Genomic DNA, 14,228 nt, shown 5'->3' on the forward strand with positions numbered 1-14,228 from the left:
CAGAGGATCCCCCTCTGGGCAAAACCTTAAACTTACAGAAAACAAGAATAAACCTCCCTCTTAACATAGGGAAAATTCACATAAAACAAAAGATAAACTAATCCACCTTGCCTGTCTTGCCTATATTGGTTGCAATATTGGAGACTTGGATTAGGATGGGTTGGAGAAGATGGATTTCTGTTTGGCCTCTCTCAGTCCCAAGAGAGAACACAAACAAAGAGCACAAACAAAAGCCTTTCCCCCCCCCCCAAAGATTTGAAAGTATCTTGTTCCCTTATTGGTCCTTTGGGTCAGGTGCCAGCCAGGTTAGCTGAGCTTCTTAACCCTTTACAGGTAACAGGGTGTTGGTTCTTGCCAGGAGGGATTTTATAGCACTGTATATAGACAGGTGGTTACCCTTCCCTTTATATTTATGACAGGCTGTCACAGGAATCTCTTACATGAACAGTCTTGAGTTGTTTAAACTGAAAATGTCTTTTACTAAAACTAAAAACAAAGAGATGAAATTGCAGGAGGTCTCCCTCTGTCACAGCACATGTCCTCTCCCCCTCTTTTTCTCTGTGTGTATCCCTCTTCTTTCCCTTCCGTCATCTGACACACAGGTTTTTGCCCCAAAAGGGATTCCTGTATTTGCCTTTTCAGTGTTGTATAAAACCCATGTAAATGCCATGACTAAGTGGCAGTAACAACACTGTATATTTCTATAGTGCCCTTTTAATCTGAGGGTCACTCACTGAGTAATTCAAACCCTCAAGGCCCTGCTGATGTCTGGTCATTACTTGCCTCTGATGCACTGCTCACTCTGCCAGGTCAGCTCACGTTCTAGTACCCCTGGGCTCCTGCTCCCACAAGTAACTCCTGGCCAAATCCTCCGTAAGTGCAAATGGACAAAACTCCCTTGAAGTCAATCAAGTTGTGCCCATTTACACCAGTAGAGAACTGTTTTTCCTTCTTTGGGTGATGGTCCCTATAGTAAAAAGAAAAGGAGTACTTGTGGCACCTTAGAGACTAACCACTTTATTTGAGCATAAGCTTTCGTGAGCTACAGCTCACTTCATCGGATGCATACTGTGGAAACTGCAGAAGACATTATATACACAGAGACCATGAAACAATACCTCCTCCCACCCCACTCTACCAGTGGGAGGAGGTATTGTTTCATGGTCTCTGTGTATATAATGTCTTCTGCAGTTTCCACAGTATGCATCCGATGAAGTGAGCTGTAGCTCACGAAAGCTTATGCTCAAATAAATTGGTTAGTCTCTAAGGTGCCACAAGTACTCCTTTTCTTTTTGCGAATACAGACTAACATGGCTGTTACTCTGAAACCGGTCCCTATAGTATTCCCCTATGGGTTACGTGTGTGCACCATGCCCTCGGAGCTGGAGAATTTAAAAGTAGTATCCATTGGTCTGTGCATGCCCCCTGTTTTGGAAATTCCTCTTTGACCCTGTTTGCCTGCTCACTTCACTTTCCTCCTCAAAGTCCTTTCTCTAGGGTTTGGTAAATGTTAATTTCAGCTGACACACTGAAATCGACAAAAAAAATCCATTACTATTGGTCAGAGCAAGTATAGCCTTCCACTGCACTTCGTGCCTGTAGGGATTGGCTCAGCCCAGGCCTGGTCTCCACTCTGCCTTCTTCCCCGCATGTTGCATCTGCAGGAATCCAGTGTCGTCAGCAGGGCAAGGAGCTCTTTGGGGCTCTGTTGTCACAGCCCCAGTCCCTCACACGAAAGCCAGAAGCATGGGGGCTGTCCACGGGCAGGAACCATTCAGTGGTGGGGTGTCCTCCCCTGTGGCTGAGAGCTCATTCTCCTTGCACACCTGGCCAGGGGATTTCTGCTTTGCTGGACCAGGCCCACAGCTTCTCCTGCACCTTGCCTAAGAGTGTCTTAGGCCCCTCGTATGTGCAGGGAACCCCTTGCAGCCTTGCTGTCAGTGCTGGGAATCCCATGCAGCCCTGCTGTTAGCACTGATTTAACCCCGACCCCCCTTTAATTTTCCATGGCTGTAAAAATTATAATAGTTAAAAATAAAAAAATCTACCTTAATCATTGAAATTGAAAAAAAGGATAAACCAGATTCCACCAGGCCTTGTTATCGCTATGAATTCTGTTCTTTGCCTTCATTAATTAGCTACATGCACTGCTTGCTGTTCAGTCATATGCAATTCAGAGAAAATCAAACACACAGGACCAAATTCTGCTCTGAATTACCCCATTGATTTTAGTAAAATTGTACTCATCCAAATGGAATAAGTATGTGCCCAGTGTCCCATTCTTAATTATTTCAATGTGTGATGAAAAAATGTATTTCTTGCAAAAATCTTGCTACTGTGGGAAAATAGCTATATGCTGGGTGCACTTGTATTGGTGGAAGAATCTAATATTATCCTCAAGAATGGAAAGAAAGTGATTGTAGGTTTAACAAATGAAAGTCCTTCATAAATAAGATTAAGTAGGAAAGCAATGATATCCTCTGGGTTTCACATGATGTTTAATTACTGGACAGCTGGAGGGATTAATGCTTGTGCATTATGCCCAGGCTATCCAGAAATTAAACATTGTGGACAGCTTTGACTTTATCACTGCTTAAAGTATTAGATCTCCTTCAAAAGCAGTAGAAATTACAGGAAAATCCCCATTGTTCTTTAGGAAATATCTCATTCCGTATTCACATTTGTTTTGAGCTATATAACAAGAAAGCAAAAAAAATTAACCTGGTGGTTAGTTATAATTGTACCCTTACAGTAAAAATGAGGGTAGTTTCCAGATGAATGTATCAATGTCTATCATAATTAAATGTAAAACCCTACATTAATGCCATGTTAAGGTAGAGATTTTAATTGGACATGTCAAGAAATTCACACTTAAGGCCAGAGCTTTAGCTGTGCCAGACCTCTGCTCAGTGCAGTTGAAGAGATGTGGGGTCAAAGGTGGCTGTTAAGCAGACTTTGCTTTTTCCTAATGTTGGAGCCAGCGCAGGTGAAATGTACTATTCCACAACTGATGCAGAGTGATGTCCTGCCCACACCCCAAGCAAGCAGAACGTAGTTCCTGGAATCTGACCCTCAGTGTTCCCATAGCAGCCTAAACTTTTCTTCCTTGTGTGCATGCATTCACAACAGGAGCTTTTACCCTAAAATCATGTAATGTATCAGTATGTTCAGTAAATAAAATATTCTTCAAAGGTTACGGAAGAAGGTGCAGTTTAAAGTAAAGGTTCACTGCTTAATGTTTTTATACAGTTTTACTGAAGGTGCATTTTTTAAAAAGTGCAATTCTTTCCACTGGCATTATATTGTCGTGCTTGCTGAAAAAAATACAATTTTACCCAGGGTTGTAGGGGCTTGTTATGAAATACTTTATTTTAATGCAAAGGAACAAAATTAAGATTATTATGGGACAGAGTTAAGATTTCAGATGTTTGGATAATTAAAATATAAACTTTAGGATTCCCTTAATGTATATTTTACATTATTTACACTTAAACAGTGGACGTATCCTGAAATCATAGATGCATAAACAATCATCTTGAGTGCTAGAGAAAGATCCTGCCCTGCTGCTGGAGTGGGAGAAGTTGCCTCTTCCTTATCTACGTCACTGCAACAGAGGGCAGAATTTAGCCCAGAGCTGGCTCACTATATACTCCCCCAGTGGCTAGGGTTCATGGATGTAGAAATCCCATATCCAGGCCCCTATCTATGTCATTCTATAGCTGCCAGCCATACTGCACGTCATGTACCTAGAAGACTTTGGGTGAGAGAGGGTCCAGAATTCTGTACCTTTTAATCCCCAAACACAGCTTTCTACTACTTAAACTAAAAGAGAATCTGCTTCAGGTATAGAAGTGAAAGGGCTTACGTTATGATGAGACACGTTTGAGCAGATTGGACATACCTCCCTTTTATGTGCAGTGGTATATATAGTTTGCTCCCTCTAGCCAGTACATTATAGCTCTATGAACTGAGCACAATTTGAAAACGTTATTTCAAAACCAAGTATCTTCAAACATGGCACAGCCCTTTCCCAAGACTATGGCCAGGAAAAGTTTGAAGCTTTAAAAGAAAGTTGTTTTGTGAATTGGCCAAGCACAAAAACATCTGAAAATTTTCATTGTGGCTGAAAACTTATCTTTTTTTGCCCTCAGACAATTAAATCAGTTGAATGGATTTTGCTTGCATTTTCTAAAAAAATTCACCTCAGGGCTGAAGTATAGCTGGGAAGGTTTAGTCCACAGTTAGGTTATTTTTTATAAAGTTTAAAGCAATGATTGCACATATGAATGTAGAATTAATGTGTCATATCACCAATAGTGCTGGTGATATGAACCAAAAATACACTGAGGTGCAGCCCTAGGGTTGCCACCTTTCTAATGGCTGGTACCTGGACCTCTGAGTCCCCACCCCTGTCCCACCTCTTCCCCTAAGGCCCTGCCCCTGTTCTGCCTCTTCCCCAAGACCCCTCCCCTGCTCCACCTCTTCCTTCAAGGCCCCATCCCTTCTCTGCCTCTTCCCCTCAAGGCCCTGCCCCTGTCATTCGTAGTGTCTTCACCTTGCCTGCCACCTGTGGGCTGCGCAGGGCCATGCGACACCACAGGCCACATGAGCAGCCTGGTCCCAGAGATGGCGGCTGCTGCTGCACTGCCTCCTTCCTTCCGCTTAGAGTTGTCACCTTTTCCACAGATCGAAAAAATTGGACATCAGGGCTTGCCAAATGGCACCTGGACACACAAGACAAAACCCAGACTGTGCAGGTGAAAACTGGACAGGTGGGAACCCTACACAGCCCTTTGTTTCTAAATCCTTTTTATACAAAAACTGTAGAAGTGAAAGGCCAAATCCTAATCCCATTGAAATCAACACCAAAGGGATCTCCATCCCGTTAACACCCATGGGATCACAGCCTTGGCCTAAGAGTTTTTGCTTCCAAGTTTATTCCTATATCAATGTTGATTTCCTTTTATGGAACTTCCCATTTGAATAGCTGTAGTTTCTAGGCCAAATTCTCTAAACATGGTCACCCACCAAGTAGCAATGCTGCCAGAATTGCAAATAGAGGCTAAGTTGCCCTTTGAAAATTTGGCCTGTGTTTATGGTAGTGGGTTTTTTCTACCCCTACTGCTGCATCTAAAAGGAATCTTTGACTGCCCAGCGAACACAAGCCAACGTGCTTATATTTTATTCCAAACATAAATTGTTAAATTGTCATTGCAGTTTCACTCCACCTTGTTTAGGATCTCAGGTTCTGGTGGAAATGCTGGAGATAACAGCATCATTAGGGTAAATTTTGCACAAGGTTTTGCATGGCAAATTTTAGCTTTCTCCTGATTTGTCTTTTGCTCCAGAGGAGTTAATGATATAGTGTGCTAAATGCTGTGAATAGTCAGGTCTAATGGTGCGGTGAACCACTGTAAAAAGAAATATTGGCTCTTGTGAAGAATTCCCTTCAAGCAGATGAAATTAATGGAGGTAGAGATTTTTATGGGGCAGTGAACTCACTGCTTGTAGTGTGAACACAGCTTTGTAGCTCATTATTCAGCAGAGCTAGACTTCCGGAGCCTGCGTTTCTCTCAGTTGTCATAGCTACTACAAGATTATCTAACTGAAGTCAGGCTTTCCATTTTGAATGTTTTTTTCTTACCTGTTTTGCCCATTGATTCAGAAGCATATCTCTAGGGAAGGGAATGTTGTTTTTCTCCTCTATGCCTTTCACAGACGTTCCTACATGGCCACCCAATCAACAAATTGGCTTTTGCCTAAGAATTTGGAAAATAAAATCTATTTTTCCCAGATGGCTTTGAGACATGTGTGAGTAGCTACGCAGTGATTGACAGTAGGTGTTTAGAAGCTACGAGAGGCTGTCGTGTGTTATTGCCGGCAACCATTTTGTTTATAGATGTCCAGGAAAGAAACATACTGTAAACATATTATTAATCTCCAGTGTAAGACAATGGGCCAATTTCTTTTCTCATAAATCCATAGTGACTTTGTTGACTTAGTGGAATTACTCTTGTTTTACATGTGTTTAACTGAGAACCAGTTATGACCCAAAGGTGGTTCAGTTGGTCCTGGTGGTTGATGTTTGCTTTATCCTTGTGCTTGGGAATTTGAAGGTAGGAAGAGTAGCATGGTAGCATGCACTGCACCACTGACATCTTAATCTGAATTTCTTTTTTTTCCCCTAATCACAACAAAAATGGAGTTTACAAACTCCCTGGGATTAAAACCGATCTAGCTGTAATCTGATAAATTTAATTTGACTAATCTAAAGCTTTTAAGACTCTGCAGAGTTCCTTTCCTGAGTTGAGAGTAGGAAATCAGAAGCAGCATCTTTCTAAAGGGGAAAGATGGAAATTCAGACAAATATTTTTGAGTACTTCTTAACTTATTTCATATTAGCATATCTGCATAATCAGTGTGAACCTCAGTATAATGGACTAAAGGTCTGACAGTCATACAGTCTGCTTTTCCTGGCAAAACATCTCTGATTTAAATTCCCTAGTGGCAGAGTTAGCCCCTCACCGTGCAAAAGGACCAGTGCAAACAATTCTTATAGCTAGAGGGAGTCCCATGCACTTCAGTAGGACTCTTCATGAGCATAATATTTCCTTTGTGGATCCGTGTGCAGCATCATGGCTTTATTCTGTAATACCTTAGTTGAGTAACTAAAAACAAAACAATTTTATGATAGGTATGAATTTGTATGTTAATGTCATGGAACTATTAGTTTAATCGATATTCTCGTACGGTTCTTAGTGATTTGCCAAATCAGTATAATTTGTAAAATTGCCATTTTAACAAACAAGTCATGTCTGGAGAATGTGAGTGGGCACATCTCATCCAGGTTCCAATTCCAAGAATAAAAAAAATCCAAACACTTTCTTGCATATAGTTCTACTAAAATTATATCTACTACAGAACATCTAAAAGTTGATTCAACAGATTACATTCTAAAAGAACATAAAAAGCGTAAAGATAGGTCTTTATCTCTGCAATTTGAACATAAAACTACACAATGTAAACCTTATGCATCGTAATGCCTTTTTCTCTTTACATTAGAATCACACTTATTTTGATGTGCCTTTCAGTTATTTAACCAGGGAATCTGTGCTGTTTCAGTATTCAGGAGTCTTGTAGCAATTCCCCATTACAGAACAGAACTGAGGACACTGCAAGTTCTTAATAGTAACTTTGCATATGTTAGTGAAAAAGATATTAAAAAAAGGAAGACTTTTCAGGTCTTATGTATATACGGTACTCTTCTGTTCATTAAAGTTCTATGCAGTTACTGCTGAATAAAGGACATATGTTAATTATACCACCACGAAAATAAAGCCATTTTCAATGAACGCATGAGTCTCTGAAAATTTACTATAGATCAATAACGCATTTTTGCATCAACAATTATTTATCAGCAGTAACTTTGGAGTCTGGTCACACTGTTATAATTAACTAATATTACTCTAATGCAGCTCCAGAGACTGGAAAAAATAGCTTGTTTGTGTTTGTGGAAAGCTGTGTTGCAAAAGAAGCAGACAAATGCAAATATTAATTTGTGAGATTATTTGAAATGGTTTCCCTGGCTCCTTAGCTACATTAATGCTTTGACTAGAATTAGGAATTAACATTTCTTCTGCACGCCTCATCTCTATGGGTTTCTCCATATCAATCACCATAGCAACAGCCACTAATAGTGGTGAGACTGCAATTCTGTTGCATTATTTCCTCTATGGAAGGCCTGTCTTTATTCAGAGGAATTCACTTCAAGGTCATCATTATTTACCTCTCTCTCTTTTGCTGCCCTCCCTAGAGGGTAGCCTTCTGAGGGAAAATGCCCCAAGGAGCATGAATCTTGCTTTGAACAGAGGCACCTGACACATGGCCTCAACGTCTTTGAAAATGTATATTGTCGCTGTTTCCAAGGTAACTGCATCTCTGACCCCTTTGTGGCTTCCTTGAGGGCATCCAGCTTATGTCTCAGGCCTTCAGTCATCACCTTTCTTGAGGCAGAATCCCACAACACTCTCTCTCTAGAGTGGGGATTTAGGCTGCAGTTCATCCTGCAATTCACTATGACTACCTCAGCAGATCTGACTTTAGTTCAGCACCTACATCCGTCTTCTCTGTGGGGCGACAACAGGGTTAACAAGTGACCAGCCAGCATTCATAAAGCAAAGTATTATTTATTCAGAAGAAAAGCATTATAGAGAAAATATATTGAAAACAATAAACAGCTTATTAGCATGCTTACAAGGTAATGCCTATCTGCCACCTAGGACACGGGTAGGTTTCAGAATATGTCACCTCCTCTCACAAGGCCTGTCCTTCTTTTCACAGTCTGATCTCTGTTCTTAGACTGTATGAGTGACCGCTCTCCCTATTTTAGGGTGGCCATTTCATAGTTTTCAGTTCTTTGTTGTCAGGGTCTCTTTTACCAGATCACATGCATTTTGTTTTCTTCACACGCAGGAATAGTCCATATTCCTCACTGACTCTTTTTACAGACATCAACATTTGTTGCATTGCAAAAAAAGTTTCAAAAAGTGAAATTCACCTCATTTTCCACACCCCAGTAACTCTGAAACTCTTTGTCAATTCACCACAAATTTTGCCAAACAGTTCTTGTCTGGCTGTAAACTACACATGTAATTTCAAGCAAAATGATTTTTTTTTTTTTTTTTTTTTTGAGAAACAGGAGGCAAAATCAATTGGGCTTATTATTGAGAAGCTAGTAACAGCCTTCATTAGGGAGTCACTTCTGCAGCTGTATGATGGAGTGTCTTTTTATTAATGACGGATATTGTCGATTTCACATTTTGTTTTGCATCAAATTAATATTTGAAAATCCACAGTAATTACTCTATAGATTCCTGACTTATAGAAAAGTTATTATACATAAGACTCGCTTTACCCACATTGAAACACTGCAACTGTTAAGCAGTGCCCAATGGCCTTACACTAGTATAGAAAATAAAAGAGAATGCCATATACAAATGAAACCAGATGTGGAATTTACAGAGACAGAATTCATATAAATGATGAGGAATTTTTACCAGGATATGAATGTAACTATTCTCTGCTCTTACAAAAAGTGCCACAGAATTGACTATACAAACGCTTCAGTTTTACATCGTATCCGAAAGATGGCACCTCCAACATCCTAGTGCCTACTAGTGTCCTATTGGCTGAATAGTGACTAAGAGAAAAGGGTGCCAATAGTAAGTCACTACGCGTACCACTTCATTGCTTTTAAAACCTGTAGCAGTGAGTCTCAACGCACAGGTCTATAGACTTGGGCCTGTGCTACGGCACTAAAAACAGCTAGTAGACGTTGGAGTTTGGGTACTGAAGCCCAGGGAAGGGGGTGGGTTTCGGAGCCCAAGGTCCAGTCAGAGCTGCAACACTCTTGCCAATCAAAGATTTTCAAGACTTCTACTGGGATCACTTCATATTTTAAAAGATTTTGCATCTGAGACTACAACACTTACTTCTCTGCACTGAAAAAAATGGAAACTAATATTGGTTTTTCTCCCTTTTATACAAAAAAATCTCCTGATAGGGCAGGTACCAAATTAGAGAACGTAAACCAATTGCTCAAGTCAAAGGAGAAATAAATGCCATGGTGGGTATTTAATTACTGTTTAATGTTATTTTCTATTGAAATACTTGGGAAGAACTTCTTAGCATATGCGCAACATGCCTCAGATGGCATGTGACCAGGATTCATCACCAAATTTGGTCTGCTGGTTGGATCATTAGCAGGGCCGGATATTAATGGAGAGTGCGGCATGAACACTGATCCATGACCCCTGGGAAGCTCTGAGATGCTGTAATAATGGGGGCTGCCTAAGTACCCATCAGACTTGGGAAGGATGATGTGTGTGTAAATTGCCTTTCACTTATTCCTCCGACCTTATCTCTCCATGTGCTGTCTATAGTAATGCATAATGCGACCCTTTTCTTGCTCTAAGGGTACTTTATACTGGTGTAAAGCCATGCAAAAGGTCACCATGTGGTTGGCTCCTGTGTGGGTGTAGGAAGAGTGTAAGGAGGTCCTCTCCCCCCTGTTTCAGCCCTGTACAAGAGCAAGCCACAGTATGGCTAGAGGGTGCAGACTTTGCTTCTTCCTAGCACACTCCATAAAATCTAGCTCTCTGAAAGTGGCTAGGGAGGGGCGAGGTAGGTTGAAGATGAGACAATAACTCCCTCTTTCCTGTCCTTAAAAGCCAGTGGAGCCAGATGGGTCTGGAATGGGGAGTACTCTCTCTATGGGGGTGCCACTACAGTGCCAGTGTGCACTGCCTAGGCAGAGGTCTGGCTGAGGCCTGTGGAAAATGAGTCTGTGGTAACAGTCCAGTCCATAGTAACCTGATGACCACATCACAGGAATCACCACTGTAACTGTCACCACTGTTGCCACTGAAGCGTTGTCTGCACAAGCAGCTACACGTGCTTCTGGGCCAGGGTTAAAGATGTGCCAGGGCAGCCCTCCCTGTTCAAGGCTGAGGCACAAGGGTGCAGTGGTAGGTGCCTGCTGCCCATGCTTTACCTGTTCAGTGGAAAGAGGACTTCAGTCTCTAGTGCTCTCTGGCATCAGCACTGAATTCACATTTTAAAAACAAAATAAAATAATCATAAGCTTGTGAATTAGTAGCTAGGAAGTCATAAGCTTCATTGCAGAAGTCCTCAGGGAGGCATGAAAGCAAAATTGCTTTTATTCTTTGAGATTTTCGATACATTTAATATTTTAGTGAGGTTTGTGTGTACAGGGGAGGAGGAGCTTTTATATTAATTTGCATTGTCTGTAGGTGACCGACCCCCATTTTCTATGGATACATGTGACCATCTCTAATTTGCACACTTGGCAAATTTCAAAAGGGAGACAGGCAACACATACAAACATAAGAAGGGACAGAGGTGGGAGTAATGAAAACAAGGAAGAAAGATGTGCTTATTACAGCTCAGGGAAGGAAATTAATTCACAGTTGGAGTGTGTACATTGCTGTAACCCTGCCAAAATATTAGGGATCAAGAGCTTATGCGAACTTTGCTTATTTATTTTTTTCTGAGGTAGCTTTTCTAACAATTATTTTGATGTATTCCTCAGCTCAGCCTTGATCTGTTACGTTATCTGCATGTAGTCACTGCAGCTCTAATGTTTATCATCTCTCTTCAATCAGATCAGTAAGGCTATAGCTGTGTTACTTCAAATTAATACTCCACAGTGCCATAACATTACCCATTTGAAATGGCTGCTAGATTACAGAGATGAAGACAGATCGATAAGATTAATAGGTCATTTTGTTTTCAGTTGTACAAGTGCCAATTAATCAGAATAGCTAAATATGCATAATTAGAACTTTGGAGAAAGGCAGGTGCCGTGTAAATGTTTGTGAGAGGAAGACAGACATAAGTAGAGATTGTGCCTATTCTTTTCTTTTAATGAACTCCAGCTCTGCCGTGCAGTTATTTTAGATGCAGTTCCTAGTATTTAGACATCTCTCCACCTGAGTGTGTTAACAAATCAGGTAGCTAGATGTCCAAATGCTGTAATTTTCAGATGCACTTAATTGCAGTTATAAAATTGCATCCAGAAAATTGAAGGTGGAATTGAGATTCCTTTAAAAATCTGCTTCATCACAGCCATAGAATAGTTTGTGGTCTGTGCTCAAAAGTATCCTTCTCCTTTGACTCTTTTTGGAACCTGAATCTTTTTCTTATTGGCAAGACATCTCTGCCCCATTCTACCACCAACCCCCGAACAATCAAGAATTCATTTGGTGGTTCTAATAATTTGTAATTTTAGTGCACTAGTGATTTGATACCATGGATTTAAAAATACAAGCATAGGATTTGCCACACTGAATCAAAAAATGGATCCATCAAATTCTGTCTCCATTGGTGCCCAGTGTGAGATGCTACCAAGGAAGGCAAACACCTCTGCTTCCTCAAATGGACTTGTCCTTTTGGCACTTAGGTGGTGGGAGCCAAAATAATGCCCAGACAGGTAGAAAGAAGTTGGGTTTGCTGGGACTGATCCAGGGAGGGAAGGAGGACTTGGGTTTCTTAGGTTTTACTTTAGGGCATATCAAAATAGATCAGATAGGTAGAACACGAGCACTTCAGGGAGTTAGAAACTTCAGCTATGCTCTTTGCCCATACAGCCTGGTAAGTTCATGAGTAAGGTAGTGTATATACTAATAATGCCATTGTGAGCAGTCTGTGCTTATCTTCCTAGGTGAAAAAACCAGAATAGTTCTGTATAACACTGTTAGCGTATGTCTCCACCTTGAGCTGGGCTGTAATTCCCAGCTCACATATAGACTCTCACACACTAGCTCTTGTCAAGTTAGCATGCTTAAAAATAGTAGCATAGCTGTGGTAGCAGGAGCGCAGCACGGGATAGCTGTGCTGAGTATGGACCCACACGGTTCAGGCAGCTGCACTACGATTTTTAGAGCACTAGCTGGATGAGAGCTCGTGTCAATGTCTGCGTGAGCTGGGAATCAAAGCCCTAGCTCACAGTGTAGACATGGCCTTATTAGATCATTCTCCCGGTGCTCTTGCCACACCCTCAAAGCTAGTACGTAACTCCACGTAGTAGAGATTCTGGTGTCTTCCAGATGCGCTTCCCATGTTATGTCTCAGCTACCAGTGTTATTTCAGCAGTGTGGTTTGTCACTGTCAAGGTTCCTCCCCCACTCTGAACGCTAGGGTACAGATGTGGGGACCTGCATGAAAACCTCCTAAGCTTATCTTTACCAGCTTAGGTCAAAACTTCCCCAAGGTACAAAATATTCCACCCTTTGTCCTTGGATTGGCCGCTACCACCACCAAACAAATACTGGTTACTGGGGAAGAGCTGTTTGGAAACGTCTTTCCCCTCAAATACTTCCCAAAACCTTGCACCCCACTTCCTGGACAAGGTTTGGTAAAAAGCCTCACCAATTTGCTTAGGTGACTACAGACCCAGACCCTTGGATCTTAAGAACAATGAACAATCCTCCCAACACTTGCACCCCCCCCTTTCCTGGGAAATGTTGGATAAAAAGCCTCACCAATTTGCATAGGTGACCACAGACCCAAACCCTTGGATCTGAGAGCAATGAAAAAGCATTCAGTTTTCTTACAAGAAGACTTTTAATAGAAATAGGAGTAAATAGAAGTAAAGAAATCCCCTCTGTAAAATCAGGATGGTAGATACCTTACAAGGTAATTAGATTCAAAACATAGAGAATCCCTCTAGGCAAAACCTTAAGTTACAAAAAAGATACACAGACAGAAATAGTTATTCTATTCAGCTCAATTCTTTTCTCAGCCATTTAAAGAAATCATAATCTAACACATACCTGGCTAGATTACTTACTAAAAGTTCTAAGACTCCATTCCTGGTCTATCCCTGGCAAAAGCAGCATATAGACAGACAGAGACCCTTTGTTTCTCTCCCTCCTCCCAGCTTTTGAAAGTATCTTGTCTCCTCATTGGTCATTTTGGTCAGGTGCCAGCGAGGTTACCTGTAGCTTCTTAACCATTTACAGGTGAGAGGAGTTTTCCTCTGGCCAGGAGGGATTTTAAAAGGGTTTACCCTTCCCTTTATATTTATGACAGTCACAGGAGCTGTGCAGCAGGGGCAATAAGTACTTTTGCTATTGAAGACGAGAGCCTCCTGAGTGACATTAAAAGAAGCATTTTTCAAGACGGATTATTTGATCTAATCTAATTGATAAAAGCCATAATTTTCCGCCGGGTCTTCGAAGCTGCTGAAACTGAATTTTTTCCCTTAATAACTGAGTAAATTAGGTACCAATTAAAAGTAGTTATAGGGAACTCTTGCCAGCGGCTGTGTTCTTCTTTTTGCATAAGAGTGACCATTGTTGGGATATCTGAAAGTTTAATTTGAGCAGATTCCTCTGGCTCAGCAGTAAATCAGGCATGCAAAGGAAAAAAGTTTGTTCTTCTTCATAGCTCAAAAAGTCTCATTTGTATGTAAATGCAGAATGGTGACTTCCCGGGGAAATAGTCAGTACCTTGTGAAGGGATTTATCGACATGATTCAGCAGCTAATCCCTGCACAACTCATTGAATATTTACCCTGTGTGTCTCACTTAATATGTCCAAAACAAGACGCTGTGAAATTCTGAAATTTGCTTAGTTTTGGGGGGGTGAATTTGGTGAAAGTCATGAAAGTCAGGAACTGATAGCACTGGCTTGAGCTCAGTATAGTG

At 41.1% G+C, this 14,228-nt stretch overlaps 1 protein-coding gene across 3 annotated transcripts in view; it reads left to right on the forward strand.

The window, feature by feature from the left end:
* The window catches only part of LRP8 (LDL receptor related protein 8), a 288,878-nt gene that overhangs the window by 218,318 nt on the left and 56,332 nt on the right, over positions 1-14,228 (forward strand). The gene's annotated exons all lie outside the window — the stretch shown is intronic.

Source organism: Lepidochelys olivacea, assembly GCF_965140295.1.
Source record: "Lepidochelys olivacea isolate rLepOli2 genome assembly, chromosome: 8".
Taxonomy (NCBI): domain Eukaryota; kingdom Metazoa; phylum Chordata; order Testudines; family Cheloniidae; genus Lepidochelys; species Lepidochelys olivacea.